The 11,591-nt window shown below is 41.7% G+C and overlaps 1 pseudogene; it reads right to left on the minus strand.

Moving 5' to 3' along the window:
- Positions 1-3,220: 3,220 nt before the first annotated feature.
- Positions 3,221-4,323, minus strand: LOC103274186 (annotated as a pseudogene).
- Between the last annotated feature and the right edge of the window lie 7,268 nt (positions 4,324-11,591).

The following is an 11,591-nucleotide window of genomic DNA, read 5'->3' on the forward strand; positions in this document are numbered from 1 at the left end:
AACACATAATCACGCCTCAAATGCTTTCCTTTCTCCCTTGCACTTGTGGCCCCTGGTGTACCCCTCTATCATTATAGTTAGTACACTGGGTAGTAGTTGTTTACATGTCCAGCTCCTCACCAGACTGAATGGGATTTGTCCAGCGTGGGGTCCAACACATAGCTGGCATTCAGTTCATCCCTAACAGCATTCATAAATCCTCTTCCTTTCCCAATACTGCTAAGCAACCGATGCTTGCACACTCCGCCTCTACCAAGTTCTTTCCTGCCAGTCCATACTCTGTCTCTGCTGCCACTGCCCTTGCCAATCAAAGCATACGCCTAGGCTGGGCACAGTGGCTCACACCTGTAAACCCAGCACTTTGGGAGACTGAGGCAGGAGAATAGCTTGAGCCCAGGAGTTTGAGACCAGCCTGTACCACAGAGCAAGACCTTGTGTCTACAAAAATTAAAAAATTAGCCAGGTACGGTGGCTCACGTGCCTGTGATTGCAGCTACTTGAGAGGCTGAGATGGAAGAACCACCAGAACCCAGGAGGTCAAGGCTGCAGTGAGCTGTGTGTGTCACCACATTTCAGTCTGGATGACAGAGACCCCCCAACTCAAAAAAAAACCCAAAATTCCTACCTCCTCTACCCTTTAATTATTAGTTTGGAGAAGCATTTATGACTCATTGTAGATAATGAGAGTCCTCTCTCCTAAGGGCTATTGCTGGTACTATTAGGAAAGAGATTTCTTTGTGCTGTGGTGAAGATGAGTCTACTTCACATTATTTGAACACCTATATTCAGGTTTTCCTGAAGCCAACTCTACCCAAGAATTTTCTTTTATGTTAATAATACATGTATTTTTTGCCTATGTAAGTTGGATATCCTTAATACACTTGAAAAGGAGTTGGTGACTCCCTTTATCATGGTTGCAAGAACAAATTCTTGTAGAATAAAAAAGAAGTTTAGCTTCGGCAAAAGAAGACTAGCAGCACAGATTTCACAGAAAACCTATATGTAGCTATTTCAGAATCACAGAATGTGGTCATCTTTCCAAACATAGCTTTAATGTTACTCTCTTGCTTTAGACACTTGAATAGCCTCACATCACTCTCCTGATAAATTCAAACTCTTCCTTGTAACCGCTATTCAAAGTGATATCTCTTTTCATATAATTGCCTAGTTTTAAGAGCTGGAAGATATTTTTTATTTATTATTTTACATTTCTACCAGAAGTTTATTATTATTATTATTCTGTAGAGACAGAATCTTACTATGCTACCCTGGCTGGTCTCAAACTCCTGGTCTCAAGCAATCCTCCCACCTTGGCCTCCCAAAATGTTGGGATTACAGGCTTGAGTCACCGTGCCCAGCCATTCCAGAAGTTTATGAGGAGTCTGATATCTCCACATCCTTACCAACACTTATCACTAACTTTTTGATTACAACCATCCTGGTAGATGTGAAATTTTATCTCCTTGTGTGTTTTACTTGCATTTTCCTAGTGACTAAAGATGTTGAGCATATTTTCATATGTTTATTGGCCATTTGTACTTTTTTTTTCCCTGAGGAATGTCTATTTAGATCCTTTGCCCATTTTTTTTTTCTCTGAGTTGGGGTTCATGCTGTTGCTCCGGCTGGAGTGCAGTGGCACTCGAAGAGCTGAGATTACAGGTATGAACCACTGCTCCCAGCTCAAATTCATTTGTTCAAAGACTATTGTTTCCCTCATTTAATTTCTCTTGATTATTGAGTCTAGTCTATTTATCTGTGGGTCTATCCCTTTTTTTTTTTTTAAATCCAGGTTGGAGTTCAGTAGTGTGAGCACAGCTTACTGCAGCCTCAAACTCCTGGTCTCAAGTGATCCTTTCACTTTGGCTTCCCTAGCAGCTGGGACTATAAGCACATGCCACCACGCCTAGCTAATTTTTTATTTTATTTTATTTTTTTGTAGAGATGGTTTGCCCAGGTTGGTCTTAAACTCCTGGGCTCAAGCAATCCTCCCACCCTGGCCTACCAAAGTGCCGAGATAACAGGCATGAGCCACCCTGCCCAGCCAAGTATATCCTATGCCAGTATCACCCTATCTTGATTACTGTAGCTTTGTAGTAAGTCAAAACTACAAGTTCAAAAAATTGCAAAGTGTGAGTCTTGCAATTTTGTTCTTTTTCAAGATCGTTTTAGCTATTCTGGGTACCCTGAGTTACCATATGAATTTTAGGCTCACTTGTCAAAGAAGCCACTGAGATTCCAAAAAGGATTATATTTAATCTGTAGATCAATTTAACAATACTAAATCTGGTCAGGCACGATGGCTCATGGCTGTAATCTCAGCAATTTGGGAGGACAAGGTGGGAGGATCACTTGAACCCAGGAGTTCGAGACCAGCCTGAGTAACATAGTGAGACTTCGTCTCTAAAAAAAAAAGAAAAACAAAATACTAACTCTGATACATAAATATTGGAAGTCTTTCCACTTAGATCTTCTTTGATTTGTTTCAACAATTATTGAAAGTTTCAGAATATACATTTTATACTTCTTTTGTTAAATTTATTAAGTATTTTATTTTGTGGGAGTACTGTTGTAACTTGAATGGATTTCTTTTTTCACATTCAGTATTTTTATTAAATTTTCTTTTCTTTTTTTTTTTTGAGTCAGAGTCTCACTCTGTCACCCAGGCTGGAGGGCAGTGACATGCTCATGGCCACTGCAGCCTCAATCTGCTGGGCTTAGGTGATCCTTCCACCTCAGCCTTCCAAGTAGCTGGAACCACAGGCATGCACCACCATGCCTGACTGATTTTTTTATTTACTGTAGAGCTGGGGTCTCGCCATGTTGCTCAGGCTGGTCTTAACTCATGAGCTCAGGCAATCCTCTCACCTCTATCTCCCAAAGTGCTGGGATTACAGGCATAAGCCACTATGCCTGGCTTAGTATTTTTATTGAATTTTCTAGTGGACAATTTACATAGCTTCCTCACCCTTTCCTTTAAATTAATGTGTCAATTTTCCATAATAAACTACTTAAAAAGAAGTTTTGGTCAAAAATGGAACGAGACAGAAAAGAAAAAAAAAACACTGCTGCTTTTATAAAACCAACACTTCCACCAATTTTATATTCAAACAAAACCACACAACGTTTGCACAATGTGTTTTCAGTGTTTCCTCACCATCATGCAAATGGCAGCACTGCAGTCAGCCAGTTTGTCATGGTGGATGGTGGAGTTCACTCAGCTTCACATTATCTGGAGGCCCTGTTTGGAAGACTTCAAGATCTTAAAATCCCAAATTGTCATGGTTCCATCAATACCAGTAGTGTAAAATTTGCGACAATCCTGCTTGTCTACCTCATAAATAGACATTTGAGTGATGCTATTCTGGTGCATCTCCAAGGCTGTGTTGTGGTCCTCGGTCATGGCCCTCTTATCCATTTTGCAGAAGCATTCCATGGCAGACATGTTGAGTTGGATGCTCTGTTTTGGAATGTCTAACTTAGAGACAAAGGTCATGTAGTCGTGGTCATTGTAGTTAAAGAGCATTGGACAGCGGTCATGTCCAGCAGCCACAATGCTATTCTCCAAGACTAACAATGCACTCAGGAGTGACAGAAACTCTGTTTCCAGAGTTGAGACTTACACACTTTTGAGGCATCAGCAACAGACACAGTGCTGTCGTGGTTGATCCAGGCCATGCAGCTCCCACTGGCAGAGAAGCTGACCCCATGGACCCAGCCACCAGTGCAACTGCCACCAAACTCTGATATCAGCTGACCAAAAGGCATCTTGCTGTCCCATGGTGTGCTAGATAGCTTCTCATCCACTTCTTTAATGTAGGCAGAAAACATTTTGCATTTGAAGTCACATGACCTTGTTGCCAGCAACACATTGTTGGGATGCCAATCCAGGCTGAGGACCCTGGATAGAATTGGCTTTTTAATGTGCTTACTTAGCCACCAGTCATTTTCAGACTCGAAGTAACAAACAGAAATGAGTCGTGCTACACTTCCCACAACAAATTTGTTCTCTAGCAGGGACCACTTCACAAAAGTGGTTGCCTGATTAATTCTCAGGATCACCAGGGTTGGCTTCCAGACACCATCTTTCTGACTCCAGACATAGGCCTTGCGGTCTGCCCCACAAGTGGCCCAGTCAATACCAATGATGTGTCCGTTGTGCTCCTTGAGTTCATGAGTTTTCACCCAGTGACTCCTGTTCTTCTCATGTATGTGCACTGCGTGATTATTGGAGCTCAGTGCAATCTGGGTACCATCCGTGTTCCATGCATGGCAAGTGATTGGCTCTAGTAAAAACTGATGCAGGGGCATTATTCTTAGTGTTTTCAAAGGATAGACAGCTCCCCCATGGGTCCAAGTCCCTGCTGCCCCTTACCTGAGGTCAGGGCAGTCCGGATGGGTTTGGAGGGGAGGATTCGCCACCTCTGGTCAGTCAACGTGAACGGGCTCTGGCGTGTGGGCAGAGGACGGAGATGTCTGGTTGTTTTCTTAATATCCTTTCGAATTATCCATTGCAGATATATGACAAATATAATTGATTTTTGCATATTGATCTTAAATCCTGCAACATTGCTGTTATCATTAATTAGTTCTATTTTGTTTTCATTGTGGTAAAACATATGATATGAAATCTACCCTCTTAACAAGTTTTGTTGTTGTTGAGTCAGAGTATCACTATGAGACCAGGGATAGCTAGAGAAAGCCTAGGCAGACAGACAGGGCAGGTCCCCTGGTAACAATGCCGTGAACTCCCGCAAGCCGCTCGGGCTGGTACACTTATGTGGGAAAACAAGCTCCCTATGAACCACTCAAGCTAGAGCTTAAGTACCCACTGCTGGGATTGAAAAACAACCAACCAGCTTACTGCCAAGTACTGCCCTATCAGATCACCATTAGGCCCCCTACTTCTTGCCAGTTGATTCTTAGTACTGACCAATCAGCACAGCTAGTGCTAGCCAATCAGCTTGAGCTTAGGGCTATATAAGCACCAGGTTCCGGACCCAGAATGGCAGCCTCTTCAGGTTTCTTGCTGCTTTGTGTGATTTTTCTGTTCTCTTAATAAATGCTGCTTTCTCACTTTCTGACTGTCTATGTCCCTCATTCTTTCTGGGCATGAGACAACAACCTCGACCTGAGGAACTGCAAAGGATTGTCAGAGCCAAAGAGCCGTGCACCCCAGAGGCTGACTTGCTAGCCAACAGAGCTGGCTGAACCCGGAAAGTTGCTGGAAGAAGCGAGACTCGAAGCTCAGACACTCCGGAAGCTAGGCTTGCCAGCCCACTGAACCAGCAACACTCTCAGGGCTTGGCTTGCCAGCCCATCAGAGCCAACACTTCCAGGGGTAGGCTTATCAGCCCCTGGAGATGACCCTCTCTGGCTGACACTCTCAAACCCCAGGCTGACCTGAAAAATCTGTATCAATTATATCACCCATGTTAGAATGTAGTGGCTTAATCACAGCTCACCTGGACTCTCCTGGACTCAAGCAATATTCCTGCTGCAGTCTTCTGAGTAGCTGAGACTACAGGAGTGTGCCATCATACCTGGCTATTTTTTTGATTGTTTGTTTTAGAGATGAGGTCTTGGTATGTTGCCCAGGTTAGTCTCAAACTCCTGGGCTCAAGCAGTCCTTCTGCCTCAGCCTCCCAAGGTGCTGGGATTATAGGCGTAAGCCTCTGTGCCCAGCTGTCCTCTTAACAAGTTTTTAAGTGTACAGTACTATACTGTTAACTACAAGAACAATGTTGAACAGCAGGTCTCTAGAACTTTTTCATCTTATGCAATGAACAACAACTGCTCATTTCTCCCTCCCCCAGTCCCTGGAAACTACCATTCTAATTTCTGTTCCTATGAGCTTTTTACTATTGTTTTTAGAGATGGAGTCTTGCTCTGTTGCCCAGGCTGGAGTGCAAAAGTGAAATCATAGCTTATTGCAGACTTGAAATCCTGGGCTCAAGGGATCCTCCTGTTTTAGCCTGAAGTAGCTGGGTAGCTCTTGACCAGCTGTTTCTATGAGTTTGACTATTTTAGATTCCCCTTTTTTTTCTTCCTTTTTTTTGAGTTAGAGTCCAGGCTCGAGTACAATGGCATGCTCACAGCTACCACAGCCTCAACGTGCTGGGTTCAGGCAATACTTCCACCTCAGCCTTCCAAGTAGCCAGAACCACAGGTGTGCACCACTACACCCGGCTAATTTTTTGATTTATTGTAGAGATGAGATCTCACCAAGTTGCCCAGGCTGATCTCGAACCCCTGGGCTTATGCAGTCTTCTCACCTCAGCCTCCCAAAGTGTTGGAATTACAGGCGTGAGCCATTGCACCCAGCTGCCATATTTTCTTTATCCATTTATCTGTTGATTGACATTTAAGTTGTTCACACCTCTTGGCTATTGTGAATAATGCTGAAATGAACATGAGAGTGCAAATCTGTTTTTGAGACTCTGATTTCTTTTTCTTTTTCTATTGATAAATATCCAGAAGTGGAATTGCTGCATCAAATGGTAATTCAATTTTTAATATTTTGAGGAGTCTCCATACTGTTTTCCACAATGGCTATATCACTTTGCATTCCCACCAACAGTGCACAATGGTTCTAATTTTTCCATATTCTTGCCAATTTCTCCATATTCTCTGCCATATTGGGGCACTGTGGGTCTCAGAAAACAGAATCCCTCTCTCTGACATTCTTCTGCCTTCCTTTCACCTACTTTTTTTTTCTACCCAAGGCAGGAACCTCCCCTGCCTTTTTTGTCTTGGAGCTTACCATAAAGAAATTCTTCAACCCATTTTGTCTGACTGTGGGTCATAAGACCCTCATTTCAGAAGGAGTCCTGCCCCCCTACTCTGGAGGGAGAAAGGCTGCACAAGAGAGGCCAAGACAAATCTGAACAGATAGGCCTTGCTGGGTTTTCCCACTCAGTCTTTTAGTATAAGATCATACTCTTTTTGTCCAATCCCATTTCTACATGGTTGTCAATCATGCCTGTCCAAGGAAATCTCCATATAAGGCCCAGAAGATAGTGTTTATGGAGCTTCTGAATAGTTGAACACACGGAGGTTCCTGGACATGGAATGTCCCCACCTCTTCCCCTATACCTTGTCCTATGCATCTCTTCATCTATATCCTTTATAATAAATTAGTAAATATAAGTTTCCCTTAGTTCTCTGAGCTACTCTAGCAAATTAATAGAAACTAAGATGGGGTTATGGTAACCCCAACTTGAAGCCAGTTGAACAGAAGCCCAGAGGCCCAGACTTGTGACTGATGTCTGAAGGCAAGGAAAATCTATGTGGTACTCAGCACCCAACCTGTGGGATCACATGCTATCTCTAAGTAGACAGTGTCAGAATTGAACTGGAGGACCATTAGCTGGTGTGTGTTGATGAACTGATTGCTTGCTTGGGAACCTCCCCTACATTTGGTCACAGAAGTCTTCTGTGGGGATTGTTGTGGTGATGTGAGAGCAGAGAAAAAAACACAGCTCATATTTTGTCTACAGAGGTGGTGGTTTGCATTTCCCTCTGATTAGTGACATAGTTCTAAATTTTTAGTGGGTTTCTTAAGATTTTCTACATAGAAAATCTATTTCTATTGCAACTAGAGATAGTTTCGCTTCTTTTCCAATCTAGGTAACTTTTATTTCGTTTTCTTGCCTAATTTTCTTAGCTAAACTTTCCAGTACAATGTAGAGTTTAAGTGGCAAGAGTGGATATATATCTTTGTCTTGTTCTAATCTTTCAGGAACTTTCACAATTAAGTATGATGTTAGCTGTGGGTTTTTCATAGATGTTCTTTATCAAGTAGAGGAAGTTCTAGTTCTAGCTTATTGCATGTTTTTTATTATGACAAGATGTTAAATTTGGTCAAAGGCTTTTTCTGTATCTATCAAGGCGATTAAGTGCTTTTTTTCATTTATTCTAATAATATGGTAGCGTTTTAAATTAACTTATTTTCAGATGTTAAGCCAACCTTGCATTTCTGGGATGCAAATCTTACTTGATCATGATGTACTGTCCTTTTTATGTGTTGCTAGTATTTGTTTGAGGAGTCTTGCCTCTATATTCATAAGAGACATTTATCTATAGTTTTCTTTCTTATGGTATCTTTGTCCGGTTTTAGTATTGAGATAATACTTGTCTCATAAAAAGAGTTGAGAGCCAAGTGTATTGGCTCACAGCTATAATCCCAGTACTTTGGGAGGCGGAGGTGAGAAGATTGCCTAAGCCCAGGGGTATCAAGACCAGCCTGGGCAACTTGGTGAGACCTCATTTCTACAATAAATCAAAAAATTAGCCAGGTGTAGTGGTGCGTGCCTGTGGTTCCAGCTACTTGGAAGGCTGAGGTGGAAGGATCACCTGACCCAGCAGGTCAAGACTGCAGTAGCCATGAGTATGCCACTGCACTCCAGCCGAGATGACAGAGTGAGACTCCAACTAAAAAAGAAAAAAAGAGTTGGGAAGAGTCACTTCCTCTTCGATATTTTGTAGGAGTCTATGAAAAACTGGTATTAGTTCTTCTTTAAATATTTGCCAGATATGGTGGCTTATGCCTATAATCCCAGTATTGTGGGAGGTCATGGCAGGAGGATTGCTTGAGCCCAGAAGTTTGAGATCAGCCTGGACAATATCTCATCTCTACAAAAAAAATTTCGTTTTAATTAGCCAGGTGTGGTAGTGTGCGCCTGCAGTTCCAGCTACTTGGAAGGCCAAGGCAGAAAGATCACTGAGCTCAGGAGTTTGAGGCTGTGGAGAGCCATGATCATGCCACTGCACTGCAGCCTAAGTGACAGAATGAGTCACCAACTCAAAAAATAAATACATTAAATATATAAATAAATAAATATTTGGTCAAATACACCATTGAAGCTATATGGGCCTGGACTTTTCTTTGTGGGAATTGTTGTTGTTGTTGTTACAAATGCAGTCTCTTTATTTGTTGCAGGTCTGTTCAGATTTTCTGTTTCTTCCTGAAATTTGGTAGTTTTTTTTTCTAGGACTTTGTCCATTTCATCTAAGTTGTCTAATTACTGGTATATAATTGTTCATTGTATTTATTTATAATTATTTTTATTTCTGCAAGGCTGGTAGTAATGTTCCCAAAGTGTCTAATAATAGATCACCTTTAATTAAGTGGAAGCTAAAATAAATCATTTGAATCTAAAATAACTTTGGGGGGCAGTTAGGTACTATGTTTTAGATTTTTTGTTTTTGCTGACATGAAAAGCTATCTATCTGTAAAAATAAAACCTATAAATTACCTAATCAGGTTAAACAAAAACCTTACATGTGGACTGTTCGGAACAAGCAAATCCACATAGACAAAAATTAGACTAGTGGTTGCTGGGAAATTGGGGAATGCAGAGGTGATGGGAAGTGGCTGCTAATGAGTAGAATTCTTGAGGTGATGAGAATATTCTAGAATTATCGTGGTGATGGATACACAACTTTGTGGATATACTAAAAACCAAAACCACTAAATTGTACACGTTGAAAAGTTAAAAATTTATGCTATACGAACTATATTTTCAACAAATCTGGTTTTTTACTTATTATTTTAAATAAATAAATAAATAAATAAACAAAGGTTGACTGGGCGCAGTGGCTCAAGCCTGTAATCCCAGCACTTTGGGAGTCCGAGATGAGAGGATTGCCTGAGCTCAGGGGTGCAAGACCGGCCTGGGCAACTTGGCGAGATGTCATCTCTACAATAAATCAAAAAATTAGCTGGGCATGGTAGCATACACCTGTAGCTCCAGTTACTTGGAAGGCTGAAGCAGAAGGATCACCTGAGCCCAGCAGGTCAAGGCTGCAGTGGCCATGAGCGTGCCACTGCACTCCAGTCTGGGTGACAGAGTGAGACTCCAACTCAAAAAGAAAAGAAGCTGTATATGGCCTTTCTGCTCTGTTCCTTTTTTTTTTTTTTGAGTTGGAATCCCACTCAGTCGCCCAGGCTGGAATGCAGTGGCACGCTCACAGCCACCCTAGCGTCAACCTGCTAGGCTCTGGCGATCCTTCCACCTCAGCGTTCCAAGTATCTGGAACTACAGATGTGTGCTACCACTCCTGTCTACTTTCTTGTAGAGACAAGATTTTGCCAAGTTGCCAGAGCTGGTCTCGAACCCATGGGCTCAGGTGATCCACTTGCCTTAGCTTCCCAAAGTGATGGGATTACAGCCTAAGCCACCGAGCCCGGCCTGTTCCTAATTTTAAGCTCTGTTTTAAGTTCTATCATATGTTCCTCAGTCTATTCAACAAAACAAGATAAGGGCCGCTGCAATAACTCATGCCTGTGATCTCAGGGCTTTGGGAGGTCAAGGTGGGAGGACCACTTGAGGCCAGAAGTTCAAGATCAGCCTGGGCAACATAACAAGAGCCCCTCTCTACGAAAAAATTTAAAAATAAAAGTGAGTTAAAGGCTTTCTTGCTGTCAACTTATTTTTATTTCCCTTCTGTAGTATAAGGCTTTTTGTTTGTTAAGAATTGTTAAATATATTTTAATAACTATGAGAAATTATTTATCATGGCGAATGTAAAAATGTAATGATACTTCATCAATTTTAATTGTCAATCATTCACTTGTCAATCATGAACCTGATTTACAATGAAATTTATGAGATTTCCTATTCGAAATTTCTCTTTTGTTCCTTCAAACTATAAAAAGCTGGTACAGCATTTTGTTTTTGAGATAGTCAACATAATTTTCTATCTTCTTCCTGTAGAAGTTTAAATAACAAACAAATTTTAAAAAGCAAAAACAGTACATCTGGCAGTTCTTAGACCTAAACATAATTTGGAATTTTGTTAATATTTCACAGCTACTACATTGCAATATTTTGCATTGGTCTTGCCAACATTCCAAAACCTGGTTTTCTCTTCAAGCTTCTATTGCAAAGACTAAACTGAGAAAACATTATGTTCCAGGAGCTGAACCTCCACCCACTGATGCTTGACCTGGACGTAGTGCTGACAACAGCTAACCTGCCCACAGGGCTGTGGTCACGACTGGAGACACATGATAATGAGAGGCTTTGCATTTATCTGCCTCAGAAGGATCTGTCCCCAACACCCAGGTAGGGCTCCTGCTTCTTGGCACCTGTTCAGTCACAGAATAATAAAGAATGGCTTCTTAAGATATTTCCCTCATTGAGAATCTTTATTTCAGCCGGGCATGGTGCCTCATGCATGTAATCCCAGCATGTTGGAGGGACAGGGCGAGAGGATTGCCTGAGCCCACAGGTTCAAGACCAGCCTGAGCAATTTGGCAAGACCTTGTTTCTACAATAAATCGAAAAATTAGCTGGGTGTGGTAGTGTGTGCATGTAGTTCCAGTTACTTGGAAGGCTGAAGCAGAAGGATCACCTAAGCCCAGCAGGTCGAAGCTATGGTAGCTGTGAGCATGCCACTGCATTCCAGTCTGGGAGACAAAGTGAGACTCCAACTAAAAAGAAAAAAAAAAAGAATTTTTATTTCAAACTAATATAATCTTATTATTAAGTACTGAAAGATACACACAACAAAAGTTAATAATTCACCATGAACCCTCATTACCAATGTCCTGTAGTAACTAATGTGTATTCTCGCATACCTGGTGCTAT

This window comes from Carlito syrichta, unplaced genomic scaffold, assembly GCF_000164805.1.
Source record: "Carlito syrichta isolate Samal-C Ts95f unplaced genomic scaffold, Tarsius_syrichta-2.0.1 Scaffold314605, whole genome shotgun sequence".
Classification (NCBI taxonomy): domain Eukaryota; kingdom Metazoa; phylum Chordata; class Mammalia; order Primates; family Tarsiidae; genus Carlito; species Carlito syrichta.